Source organism: Schistocerca gregaria, chromosome 1, assembly GCF_023897955.1.
Source record: "Schistocerca gregaria isolate iqSchGreg1 chromosome 1, iqSchGreg1.2, whole genome shotgun sequence".
NCBI classification, from domain to species: domain Eukaryota; kingdom Metazoa; phylum Arthropoda; class Insecta; order Orthoptera; family Acrididae; genus Schistocerca; species Schistocerca gregaria.
Window position 1 is genome coordinate 541,775,286 of NC_064920.1, and position 14,825 is coordinate 541,790,110.

At 41.4% G+C, this 14,825-nt stretch overlaps 1 protein-coding gene and 1 non-coding gene across 2 annotated transcripts in view; both read right to left on the bottom strand.

Moving 5' to 3' along the window:
• Positions 1–14,825, bottom strand: part of LOC126355719 (protein abrupt-like) — a 269,896-nt gene that overhangs the window by 21,071 nt on the left and 234,000 nt on the right. The gene's annotated exons all lie outside the window — the stretch shown is intronic.
• Trnal-caa (transfer RNA leucine (anticodon CAA)) lies at positions 13,722–13,795 on the bottom strand. The gene has a single exon. It is a non-coding gene; the product is annotated as a tRNA-Leu (tRNA).

The window sequence follows — 14,825 nt, forward strand, 5'->3', positions numbered from 1 at the left end:
ATGAGAAGTAAAGACTGATTGTTGGGGAACTGCACTGGATGAGATGTGAAAACCTGAGAGCTTAAAGGTGGAAGGCAGAGTAATATGCAAGACAGAGATTACTGCTAAAACATTGTGCATGAATTAATAGTGAAAAGATAAGTGCATTGTACAAAATACAGGAGGGAGGGGGTGGCAAAAAATAGACAGATGAAAGATGTACAAAACTAAAATGGAGTGAAGAAAGGAGAAGTTACTGTGAAGAAATGCTGAGGCAGAAGAAAGTAACCCAAATTAAGGCTAGGTGGGTAGTGAGAATCACATGGGGAGTTCTGAGAAACTGGTGTCTGAGGGAAGAATCCAGATGGTGCGTGTGGTGAAACAGGCGCCAATGTCACGATTGTCATATTGTAGACCATGCTCTGCAACAGGATATTGCATGTTGCCAGTATACACCCTCTGCCTATTCCCATTCATCCAAACTGATAGTTTGGTTCTACTCATGCCGATGTAAAAGTCTGAACAGTGATTAGATAACTGTTGGTAAATGACACGTTGTTTCACAGGTGGCTGTCCCAGCAATATTATATGTTTTTTCAGTTACAGGGTTGGTATAGTTGGTAGTGGTAGGGTGCATAGAACAAGTCTTGCAGCAGGAACGTTCACAAGGGTAGGAGCAATAGGGTAGGGAGATGGGTGCAGAAGGTGCATAGGGTCTGACAAGAGTATTGCACAGATTGGGAGGTTGACGAAAAGCTATTCCAGGTGCTGTGGGCAAAATCTCAGACAGATCAAACATATTTCAGGGCATGATTTTAGGATGTCATGGCCTTGTTGAAGCAGCTGTTTAATACATTCCACACCAGGATAATGCTGAGTGACCAGTGGTGTGCTGCGAAGTTGTTTTTTTGGAGGGTTCAGCAATACCAGGATTGGATGTGGTGGCCCAGGAAACCTGCTTTTGAACTAGGCTGGTGGGGTAATTACGTCCAGTGAAGGCTGAGGTGAGAATGGTGGTGTACTGCCATAAAGAGTCTGCATCCAAATAAATATGTTTGCCTTGAATGCCAAGACTGTATGGGGGGGAACGTTTGACATGGAATGGATGGTAGCTGTCAAAATGTACATAATGTTGTTTGTTAGTAGGTTTTATGTAGACAGAAGCATGCAGCTGGCCTTCAGTGAGGACAAGATCAACATCAAGGAAAGAGACACGTGATTCGGAATACAACCATGTGAAATTTAATTGGGAGAAGGTATTCCGAGATTCCAGGAATTTTAACAGGTCAGCCTCACCATGAGTCCATATGGTAAAGATGTCACTAATGTACCTAAACCAAACCAAAACTAAAGATTTATGGATCCCAGGAAAGCCCTGTCCAAGTGACCCATGAAAAGGTTGGTGTAGGAAGGAGCCATCCTGGTTCACATGGCTGTACCCTGATCTGTTTGCTTAAAGGTGAAGGAGTTGTTGGTAAGTATGAAGTCAATTAAAGTGAGTAGCAAGGACGCCATAGGTCTGAAATCAGGCGGGCCTGACAGAGGAAATGTTCAGCAGCAGAGAGACCATGTACATGAGGGATGTTGGCATAGAGAGAGCTGTGTGGTAGGAGTGGGATGAGTACAGATTCCAGACTATCTAGGAAATTGTTAGTATCTTTGACATAAGAGGGAAGTCTTTGTACTATGGGTTGCAGGTACTGATCAACTAAGGTAGATATACGTTCGATAGGTGCTTTGAAGCCAGCAACTATAGGACAGCCAGGATGATTGGGTTTGTGTATCTTATGAAGCAGGTAAAAGATGGGGGTGTGTGGTTTAGGTGGGGATGAGAAGTCTATGGACTGAGGAGTTAGTCCTTGTGAGGAGGCTGGGTTTTGAGGATAGACTGCAGGCAGGGATCACAGGGATGGGATCTTGATGGCAGACACTGTATGTAGACGTGTCAGACAGCTGGTGTAGGGGTTCACTATCAAACTCCTTTCAGTCAAGTACCACAGTGGCAGATCCTTTGTCTCCTGGAGGGATAATGATCATTATCCATCAATGGAGTCAACAGCTTCAAGGTAAAGTAGAGCCCAGAGTTCTGCAGAGGACAGGTTAGGATCATCCTGTAGCAACCTGAGGAAGGGTTGTGAAGCAATGCTGCATGTGAGGAATTCTTAGAAGGCTTGTAAGGGATATTTTTGAGGTAGTGGTGGTGGGTCAAGTTGGGACTGTGGTCGGCACTATTCAAGGCAGTGTTCAATATCAAGTTTGCTGCTCTTTAAAAGGGATTGGGTTGCAAAGTATTATTTCCAGCTGACACTATGCGTGAAGAAAAAAAACAGGTCCTTCACCACAGTAGCATGATCAAATGCCAGTTTAGGGGTGACAGTGAGACCCTTGGATAATACAGATAATTCAGGAAGGGAGGATGCTTTAGACAAAAGGTTGAGGACACTGTTCTGTTGTGACTGGTTCTTGTGATAATGAGTTATTATTGGTATGAAGGCAACGGTGAAGGCTGTGGAATGTTAAGGAGATTGGCCACGTTTGGTTTGTAGGAGAGGAGTGGTGTTTGATGGTGTGGCTGTTTAAGGAGCTGCACAAGGATCGGAAGAGAAACACCAATGTTCAGATAAGCCAGTGGGGTAGCTTTTTGAGATGAAGTCTGACATGTTATTGCAGGTTGAAGTTGGCTTGGCAGATGATACCATTCAAGGAAACATGAGGGGCAGATAACTGCAGGGTTTTGTAGAATGAGACAAGTCTGGTGGAGTAGAAATTGGCTGATAGGACATACAGGTCACAGATTAGCCGGGTAAGAGCAAGAGATTGCTGTGTTTGAAACTGAAAAAGAGCCTAGTGTAGAATATGATTACATCCAGAAATGGGGACTTTCAATGTTAGGCCTTTTGGAGTAACTCCAAGAGACAAACAGATTTATAAAAAAAAGACTGTGGGGCCTAGTTTTGATAGGGCAAAGAAATGTTTTCGGAAAGAATGGCTGTAATATGTGATGGGGTACATTATGGCAAGAGGGGACAGTTTGGAGTATTAGAAATCGTGGGAGTGGCAAAAATGATGAGCAGAGCGAGGATAAATGGTAGAAAATCGGAAGAAAAGCACAGAAAAAATTCGGCAAAAATCAGAAAAATCGTCCGAAAATCGTGACAACGGATGATTGTTATCAAGAAGAATTGAGTGGGAGAGAAATTCTCGCCAGAAAAGTGGTCTATATGGTATGAAAAAAATTGATTGGGGAAAAAAATCGACTATGAAAGTCGTCAGAAGACAAAATTTTAAAATCTGGGTGAACAGAAACAGAAAGTCATTGAAGAAAATGAAAACTACTTAGCTTGACAATTAAAGTAATATAAGAGACGGCAGTAAAAGTCGACCAGAGCGGTTTGGCAAAAAACAAACGCACAAAAACGTGAATGAATTACATATAAACAGGGTAAGTGGAGGGAGGGAAAGAAAATAGCTGCCAAATTTGTGAACAAGTCAGCAAAGACGATTGGGACAAGGCCCAGCAGTGTAGTGAACTGCAAATTGTCATATCCAAATTCAAAATACCAATGGAATTGTTACATGCAAATAAAAATGGACCCGTATTCGCGCACAGAAGTCAGTACTAGAAAAATGTAGGGGCAAAGTGTTGATTAATTTTGGTGATACATGTAAGTAAACGAACAGATTAGCACATAAGATAGTAAACAGAAGACAGTTTGAACAAGACAGACGACAATTACTAACAAGAGGGTTACATAAGATGGAATGATGGTCACAAGGGCTAATATAAGAACGAAAACAATCACTTTTTGACAAAATGAGGTAATTGGGTAGATAAAAAAATCTACTCACCAAGTAGCGGCAGAATGCACACATGAAAAATTATAATTAGGCAAGCTTTTGAAGCCAGAGGATCCTTCTTTAGACAGAAGGGTTCAAGGGGAAGACAGAGTGGTGAAGGAAAAGGACTGAAGAGGTCTAGGAAAGGGGTACATTTCGGAAAAGTTGCCCAGAACTGCATATCAGGGCAGACTTACCAGACAGGATGAGAAGGAAAGACTGGTTGTTGGGAAACTGCACTGGATGAGATTTGAAAACCTGAGAGTTTAAAGGTGGAAGACATGGTAATATGCAAGACAGAGATTACTGCTTAAACATTGTGCATGAGTTAATAATGAAAAGATAAGTGCATTGTATGAAACACAGGAGGGCAAGGCAGTGAAAAATAGACAGGTAAGAAAATGAAAGATGTAGAAAACTAAAATGGATTGAAGAAAGGAGTAGTTACTGTGAAGAAATGTCGAGGCAGAAAAAGTTAACATAAATTAAGGCCAGGTGGGTGGCAGTAACTAAGGACGTATTGTAACGCTAGTTCCCACCTGTGGAGTTCTGTTTCCTTGGATGGAACTGTGATGTTTCCCTTCTTGCCCTCCTTAACATTCCACAGCCTTCACCACTGCCTCCCAGATTTAATAGCTAATTTATACCAAGAACCAGTCACAACAGTAAAGTGTTATCAACCTCTTTTCTAAAACATTCTCCCCTCCTGAGTTATCTATATTATCCAAGGGTCTCACCTTCAGCTCTAAACCGGCATTTGGTCATGCTGCTTTGGCGAAGGACCTACTTTCTTTCACCCGTAATGTCAACTAGAAATATGCTTCGGAACCCAACCTTGAAACCTTTCCAACAGCAAACATGACATTGAACCCTGTCTTGAACAGTTCCAACCACAGTCCCAACTTGATACACTACCACTACCTCAAAATCATCCCTTACAAGCTTTCCAAGAATTCCTCACATGCAGCACTGCTTCACAACCCTTCGTCAGGTCGCTACAAGATGACCCCAGCCTGTCCTCTGCATAACTCCATGCTCCACTTTCCCTAAAAGTTGTTGACTCTATCATTATCCTGTCAGGAGACAAAGGATCTACCATTGTGGTACTTGGCTGAATGGAATATGTTAATGAACGTCTATACCAGCTGTTTGACACCTCTACATACAGTATCTGTGATCAAGATCCCATCTCTGTGATTCGAACTGGCCTGCATTCTGCCCTTAAAAACTCAGGCTCTTCACAAGAAATAACTCCTCAATCCATAGAACTTCTCGCACCACCCAAACCACACATCCCCAGTATAGGTTGACTCTTACATAGAAGATTACAGCAACCAGACACATTATACTATGCCCCTTCCCCTTCCTCTGTTACATACAATGCACTTAGCTTCTCACTATAAACTCATGCATGATGTTTAAGCAGTGATCTCTGCCTTGCTTATTACCCTGTCTTCCACCATCAAATTCTCAGGTTTTCTAATCTCGTCTTGTGCAGTCCCCAATGATCAGTCTTCCCTTCTCATCCCTTCCACTAAGCCTCCCCTGACCTGCAGTTCTGAGTGACTTTCCTGAAATCTACCCCTTTTCTTAGACCTATCGAGTCCTTTTCCTTCACCACCCTGTCTCCCCCTTCAACCCTGCTGCTTGAAGAAGGAGCCACTGTATCCAAAAGCTTGCTTAATTATATTTTTTATGAGTTTGTTCTGGCACTGCTTGGCGAGTAGATTTTTTTTATCTATCCAATCACCTTATTATTTCAGTTTGCTATACACTGCTTGGATATGTAGTCAACTGTCCACTTTTCATAATTTTATGTAGAAATGGGTGAGATAATTGTAAACATGACAACTGCATAAAACAGCTAAAGACAACGTGTGACCTTATGCTTTCTAAGCATATGATCTTGAACTGGTCTTGTGTATTGGGGGCATTGTATAGATGGTCCAGTTTTCAGCACACTGACTTGTGGCCATCCTCAGGTGGTGCTGATGACAATGTCTTAATGTGAGTGTCAGCTTAGCTGCAACCTCTTGCTTTTGCTCTCAGGGCCACTGAGGGCCCAGGATCAACACTAGAATATAAGATGGCACACTCAGAAATCAGTCAGTCATCAGCACAACCTGACGATGGCAAACAAGTCAGCTTGGTAGAATATTACACCATTTGGTCTATGCCACCTGGTTGAATACTAGACAGCAGTTCAAGAATACAGGACAAATCATATTTCAGAGGTATGGAGCACATTAATGCCTGAGATATAATTACCTCATGTAATGTTTACAAGGGGTGAACACCTCAAATATATAGATTAATACTAGTTCAAAGTTGAATAAAAACTGATCATCACTGAAAGACCTTTTATTAACAAATAACAATTCCTATACAATTAATTATAGACCTATGCACCAATTCTTACTGAAACTTTTATGAAAAGGTATTATACACACAAAACGCTAAAGTATGTATATATAAAAAGGGGTGGATATTCAACAACAGCAGCTCTTGTCATATACAGGATGAAGCGAAATTCGTGTACTCAGGCTACACAGTGCAACTGCTCACATACCAGCGATAAAAAACGTCTCTCACAATCGTCTACATCCATATGAAAAAGGACTTTAAAAAGTGGCAATGTGGCAATACTGTAACACACATAGAATAACTGGCAGAACTACAGTAAGAGTCTTTGTAGTCCACTGATAACAGTTATGATTTATATTAACGGTTAATATGATGCCAAAATGTCCTGGGTGGAATTCAAATAATGAGAGGAATCTTAAACATGGCTGTGATTCAGCAACTGTATAAATTTGAAAAAGTTGGAAAAAAAAATGACCTGCCAAGCAAGTGCAAACCAAAGGTTTATTTAACCTTGGTTTCAATATTTCTACAATGTCGTCTTCAGAAGGAATGGGCCCTAAAAATGATAAATGAATACAAACTATTTTTACAGATATAACAAAATATTAATAATAGAAAAATATTTGTGATGTAAACATACTCACTTGTTATATAACATGGTGGTAAATTACATTAGCTGATGCTCAGCAGCTCTTGTCATATACAGGATGAAGCGAAATTCGTGTACTCAGGCTACACAGTGCAACTGCTTACATGCCAGCGATAAAAAACGTCTCTCACAATCGTCTACATTCATATGAAAAAGGACTTTAAAAAGTGGCAATGTGGCAATACTGTAACCACATTTATGATAACTACCTCTGTTAGCACATATTAGTCATGCTGTACAGTTGGTGCAATGGGAAGAAATTGGGTTAGCATGCAGGGGGTCGAGGGTTTGATCCTGGATTGGGGTGCATTTTTTTTATTTGCTAATTTCATTCTGACATTTCATACTGTAAGATACACCATTTCTTAGGCCACATGTACCCTAAATTTACAAGATTTTGTAATGTGGAACATAACAAATAAGTGGCTAGACAAATAAGAAATAGACAGTTGAAACAAATGACCTGTCATAGGACAGAATCTACATCTACATCTGCATCTACATGGATACTCTGCAAATCAAATTTAAGTGTGTGGCAGAGGGTTCATCAAACCACCTTCACAATTCTCTATTATTCCAATCTTGTACAACGGAAAGAACAAACACCTACATCTTTTTGTTAGAGCTCTGATTTCCCTTATTTTATCATGGTGATTGTTTCTCCCTATGTAGGTAAGTGTCAACAAAATATTTTTGCATTCGGAGGAGAAAGTTGGTGATTGGAATTTTGTGAAAAGATTCCGTCACAACGAAAAATGCCTTTCTTTTAATGATATCCAGCCCAAGGCCTGTATCATTTCTGTGACACTCTCTCCCATATTTCATGATAATACAAAATGTGTTACCCTTCTTTGAACTTTTACCAAGTACTCTGTCAGTTCTATCTGGTAAGGGTCTCACACCGCACAGAAATGTTCTAAAAGAAGACAGACAAGAGTAGTGTAGGCAGTCTCCTTAGTAGATCTGCTACATTTATGAAGTATCCTGCCAATGAAATGCAGTCTTTGGTTGGCCTTCCTCACAATATTTTCTACGTATTCCTTCCAATTTAAGTAGTTTGTAATTGTAATACCTAGGTATTTAGTTGAATTTATGGCCTTTAGATTAGACTGATTTATCGTGTAGCTAAAGTTTAACAGATTCCTTTTAGCACTCATGTGGATGACCTCACACTTTTCGTTATTTAGGGTGAACTGCCAATTTTTGCACCATTCACAGATCTTTTGTAAATCGTTGTGCAATTTATTTTGATCTTCTGATGAGTTTATTAGTTGATAAATGACTGCGTCATCTGCAAAACAACCTAAGACGGCAGCTCAGATTGTCTCCCAAGTCATTTATATAGATAAGAAACAGCAAAGGGCCTAAAACACTACTTTGGGGAACACCAGAAATCACGTCTGTTTTACTTGATGACTTTCCATCAATTACTACGAACTGTGATCTCTCTGATAGGAAATCACAAATCCAGTCACATAACTGAGAGGATATTCCATAAGCATGCAATTTCACTACAAGCAGCTTGTGTGGTACAGTGTGAAAAGCCTTCCGGAAATTCAAAAATCCAGAATCGATCTGAAATCCCTTGTCAATAACACTCAACACTTCATATGAATAAAGAGCTAGTTGTGTTTCACAAGAACAGCGTTTTCTAAACCCATGTTGAATGTGTGTCAATAGACAGTTATCTTCGAGGTAATTCATAATGTATGAATACAATATATGTTCCAAAATCCTGCTGCGTATCAACGTTAAAGATATGAGCCTGTAATTAAGTGGATTGCTCCTACTATCTTCCTTGAATAGCCTTTTGGTGTGACCTGCGCAACTTTCCAGTCTATGGGTATGGATCTTTCGTCGAGTGGTTGGTTGTATATGATTGTTAAGTATGGAGCTAATTCTTCAGCATACTCCGAAAGAAACCTAATTAGTACACAGTCTGGACCAGAAGACTTGCTTTTATTAAGTGATTTAAGTTGCTTCACGACTCCGAGCATATTTACTTCTACGTTACTCATGTTGGCAGCTGTTCTCAATTCGAATTCTGAATATTTACTTCATCTTCTTTTGTGAAGGCATTTTGAAAGGCCGTGTTTAGTAACTCTGCTTTGACAGCACTGTCTTCAATGTATCTCCATTTGTACCACACAGAGAAGGCTTGAATTCAAGCCACATCTGGTCTGAACTTATATTATTAATTTAGAGTGAGTGGAGATTGTCTCTTAGGAAGGCATCAAGTGAATTTTAATCTGGTTTGGTCGATTAGGTATACTTTTCATTTATATTTGGAGGATTTGAGGATTACAATATTCAATCTTGCTACGTTAACCCTGTGTTCACTAATCCCTGTATCAGTTTTGATGCTTGTTATTAACTCAGGATTGTTTGCCGATAAGAGACCAAGTGTGTTTTCACAACTGTTTACTATTCTCGTGGGCTCATGGACTAACTGCGCTAAATAATTTTCAGACAATGCGTTTAGCACAATTTTGGGTGATATTTAATGCATACCTCTGGAATTAAACATGTATTTTCGCCAACACATCAAGGGTAAATTAAAGTCACCACCAACTGTAATCGTATGAGTCAGGTACGAGTTTGAAATCAGACTCAAGTTTTCTTTGAACCTTTCAGCAACTGTATCATCTGAATTGGGAGGTCGGTATAAGGATCCAATTATTATTTTATTCTGGTTGCCAACAATGACCTCTGCCCATACCAACTCACACGAAGTATTTACTTCAATTTTGTGACAAGTTAGACTACTTCTAACAGCAACCCCACCGCCAATCATATTTAGCCTATCCTTTCGCAACACCGTTTGGTTCTTATAAAATATTTCGGCTGTGCTTATATCCAGCTTTAGCCAACTTTCAGTGCCTATAACAATTTGAGCATCAATGCTTTCTATTAGTGCTTGGAGCTCTGGTACTTTCCCAACACAGCTATAACAATTTACAACTGTTATACCAATGGTTCCTGTATCTACGTTCTTCCTGTGTTCGTACCGCACCCTTTGTGCCTAAAGCCCTTCTTGTGTTTTCCCTGTGAACCTCTACCCTAAAAAACCGCCCAGTCCATGGCAAACAGCCCCTGCTACCTGTGTAGCCACCTCCTGCGTATAGTGGACACCTGACCTATTCTGCGGAACCCGAAACCCAACCACCCTTTGGCACAAGTAGATGAATCTGCAGCCTTCATGGTCACGGAACTGTCTGAGCCTCTGATTCAGACCCTTCGCTCGGCTCTGTACCAGAGGTCCACAGTTGGTCCTGTCGACTATGCTGCAAATGGTCAGCTCTGCTTTCATCTTGCAAGCAAGACTAGTAGCCTTTACCACTTCTGTGAGCTGCTTGAAACCAGAGAGGATCTATTCTGATCCATAGTGACACACATAATTGGTACTGATGTGAGCAACCATCTGTAGTTGGCTGGCTGCACCCTGTGCTCTTAATGACATCTGGGAGGAACCTTTCCATATCTGGAATGACTCCACCCAGTATGAACATGGAGTGCACATCGGTTTTCTTTCCCTTCTTGGCAGCCATGTCCCTAAGGAGCCTCATAATGCGCCTAACATTGGAGCTCCTGACTACCAATCACCCCACCCTCTGTGATTGCCTAGATCCTGCATGCTGAGTGGTTTCCTCTGAAACAGGACAGGCGACAGCATCTGGCTCAGCAACAGTGTCAGCCACAGACAGCACACCAGGAACCTGTTTGTCAGACAAACCAGGGAGGCCTTACGTACGGCCGCCTGGGGAGACCTTACGTGCGGCCATCTGGGAGGTCTCTTGCCACCTGCCTGCTTCACCCCACTGGACCACAGGTGAGAGGTCAACCTCAGTGCGAGCAGTAACTGGGCTGGCCACCAGTGAGGACCAATTGGAGGATTCAGACTTGCTGGATGACTGTTGGATCCCCACAGCCGGCCCACATCAGTGGTGCCCATCCACTGCAGCCTCAAGCTGTGTAACCAAAGCCATCACAGCCTGACGCTGAGAGCGAAGTGTCACCAACTCGGCTCGTACCTCCACCCAACAATCACAGTCCCTGCCATACTAAAGACCGTGAAAAACTAAACTATGCAGACAAACAGACTATCGACTGGAGTTATGGAAACCCACTGTAGACCCTGACAAAAACGCAGGAACTTTGTCTAATAATACACAGATAATCAAAAGCCTAACTATCAAAGCACTCAAGTGAAACTTGATAGTTTGCCTCGATTAGGAGCTTGTAATATGTCACATATTACAATATGTCACAGCCCTCCCCCCCTACCCGCCCATGAACCTTGCCGTTGGTGGGGAGGCTTGCGTGCCTCAGCGATACAGATGGCCATACCATAGGTGCAACCACAACGAAGGGGTATCTGTTGAGAGGCCAGACAAACATGTGAACATGTGGTTCCTGAAGAAGGGCAGCAGCCTTTTCAGTAGTTGCAGGGGCAACAGTCTGGATGATTGACTGATCTGGTCTTGTAACACTAACCAAAACGGCCTTGCTGTGGTGGTACTGCGAACAGCTGAAAGCAAGGGGAATCTAAAGCCGTAATTTTTCCCAAGGGCATGTAGCTTTACAGTATGATGATGGTGTATACTTGGGTAAAATATTCGGGAGGTAAAATAGTCCCCCATTCGGATCTCCGGGTGTGGGCTGCTCTAAAGGACGTCGTTACCAGGAGAAATAAAACTGGCGTTCTATGGATCGGGGCGTGGAATGTCAGATCCCTTAATAGGGCAGGTAGGTTAGAATTAAAAAGGGAACTAGATAAGTTAAAGTTTGATATAGTGGGAATTAGTGAAGTTCGGTGGCAGGAGGAACAAGACTTTTGGTCAGGTGAATACAGCATTATAAACACAAAATCAAATAGGGACAATGCAGGAGTATGTTTAATAATGAATAAAAAAATAGGAGTGTGGGTAAGCTACTACAAACAGCATAGTGAGCGCATTATTGTGGCCAAGATAGACAAGAAGCCCATGCCTACTAGTGGTACAAATTTATATGCCAACTAATTCTCCAGATGATGAAGAAATTGATGAAATGTATGAGGAGAAAAAAAAATTATTCAGGTAGCAAAAGGGAGACGAAAATTTAATAGTCATGGGTGACTGGAATTCGAGAGTAGGAAAAGGGAGAGAAGGAAACATGGTAGGTGAATATGGATTGGGGGTAAGAAATGAAAGAGTAAACTGTCTGGTAGAATTTTGCACAGAGCATAACTTAATCATAGCTAACGCTTGGTTCAAGAATCATGAAAGAATGTTGTATACATGGAAGAATCCTGGAGGTACTAGAAGGTATCAGATAGATTATATAATGGTAAGACAGACATTTAGGAACCAGGTTTTAAATTGTAAGACATTTCCAGGGGCAGATGTGGACTCTGACCACAATCTATTGGTTATGAACTGTAGATTAAAACTGAAGAAACTGGAAAAAGGTGGGAATTTAAGGAGATGGGACCTGGACAAACTGACTAAACCAGAGGTTGTACAGAGTTTCAGAGAGAGAATAAGGGATCAATTGACAGGAATGGGGGAAAGAAATACAGTAGAAGAAGAATGGGTAGCTCTGAGGGATGAAGTAGTGAAGGCAGCAGATGATCAAGTAGGTACAAAGACGAGGAGTAGTAAAAGTCCTTGGGTAACAGACGAAATATTGAATTTAATTGATGAAAGGAGAAAATATAAAAATTCAGTAAATGAAGCAGGCAAAAAGGAGTACAAACGGCTCAAAAACAAGATTGACAGGAAGCGCAAAATGGCTAAGCAGGGATGGCTAGAGGACAAACGTAAGCATGTAGAGGCTTATCTTACTAGGAGTAAGATAGATACTGCCTATGGGAAAATTAAAGAGACCTTTGGAGAAAAGATAGCCACTTGTATGAATATCAAGAGCTCAGATGGAAACCCAGTTCTAAGCAAACAAGGGAAAGCAGAAAGGTGGAAGGAGTATATAGAGGGTCTATACGAGGGTAATGTACTTGAGGACAATATTATGGAAATGGAAGAGGATATAGAAGAAGATGAAATGGGAGATATGATAGTTCATGAAGAGTTTGACAGAGCACTGAAAGACCTAAGCTGAAACAAGGCCCCGGGAGTAGAAAACATGAGACAGGTGAAATACCCTCAGACTTCAAAAAGAGTATAATAATTCCTATCCCAAAGAAAGCAGGTGTTGACAGATGTGAAAATTACTGAACTAACAGTTTAATAAGTCACAGCTGCAAAATACTAACGCGAATTCTTTACAGACGAATGGAAAAACTGATAGAAGCCGACCTTGGGGAAGATCAGTTTGGATTCCGTAGAAATGTTGGAACACATGAGGCAATAGTGACCTTACGACTTACATTAGAAGCAAGATTAAGGAAAGGCAAACCTACGTTTCTAGCATTTGTAGACTTAGAGAAAGCTTTTGACAATGCTAATTGGAATACTCTCTTTCAAATTCTAAAGGTGGCAGGGGTAAAATACAGGGAGGATAATGGAATGTAGTGGAATTAAGTCGGGTGATGCTGAGGGAATTAGATTAGGAAATGAGACACTTAAAGTAGTAAAGGAGTTTTGTTATTTGGGGAGCAAAATAATTGATGATGGTCGAAGTAGAGAGGATATAAAATGTATACTGGCAATGGCAAGGAAAGCATTTCTGAAGAAGAGAAAACATCGAGTACAGTTTTAAGTGTCAGGAAGTCGTTTCTGAAAGCGTTTGTATGGAGTGTTGCCATGTATGGAAGTGAAACGTGGACGAAAAATAGTTCGGACAAAAAGAAGATATAAGGTTTCGAAATGTGGTGCTAGGGAAGAATGCTGAAGATTAGATGTGTGGATCACATAACTAATCAGGAGGTGAAACTTCCTGGCAGATTAAAACTGTGTGCACCGACCGAGACTCGAACTCGGGACCTTTGCCTTTTGCGGACAAGTGCTCTACCATCTGAGCTACCGAAGCACGACTCACGCCCAGTCCTCAGAGCCTTACTTCTGCCATTATCTCGTCTCCTACCTTTCAAACTTCACAGAAGCTCTCCTGTGAACCTTGCAGAACTAGCACTCCTGAAAGAAAGGATATTGGGGAGACATGGCTTAGCCACACCCTGGGGGATGTTTCCAGAATGAGATTTTCACTCTGCAGCGGAGTGTGCACTGATATGAAACTTCCTGGCAGATTAAAACTGTGTGGAACGTAGGAGACGAGATACTGGCAGAAGTAAGGCTGTGAGGACCGGGCGTGAGTTGTGCCTCGGTAGCTCAGATGGTAGAGCACTTGCCCGCGAAAGGCAATGGTCCCGAGTTCGAGTCTCGGTCGGTGCACACAGTTTTAATCTGCCAAGAAGTTTCATATCAGTGCACACTCCGCTGCAGAGTGAAAATCTCATTCTGTAATGAGGAGGTATTGAATAGAATTGGGAGAAGAGGAGTTTGTGGTGCAACTTGACAAGAAGAAGGTACTGGTTGGTAGGACATGTTCTGAGGCATCAAGGGATCACAAATTTAGCATTGGAGGGCAGTGTCGAGGGTAAAAATCGTAGAAGGAGACCAAGAGATGTATACATTAAGCAGATTCAGAAGGATGTAGGTTGCAGTAAGTATTGGGAGATGAAGAAGCTTGCAAAGGATAGAGTAGCATGGAGAGCTGATCAAACCAGTCTCTGAACTGAAGACCACAACAACAACAACAACGTGTCACAAAATCGACTTACTTTCCAACGCAAATGAAAACGCAAGAACTGTGGCTATTAGATATTAAATTTACAAGCAGAAACTCAAGAAACTAAATTATTAAAAGCACACAGATGATATTATAAAATTTGCTCCTGGTTAGGAACTCGTAAATGTCACAAAAGCAGTTTCTTCTCTGTTCCAAGCAGTTTCTTCCCTGTTCCTGCTTGTGTCTCTTTCGGCTACTACTGCCTGACTACAACTACAAACTATAACTACAAAAACAATATCAATTTTGAGATGCTAAAAATGAGGGTACA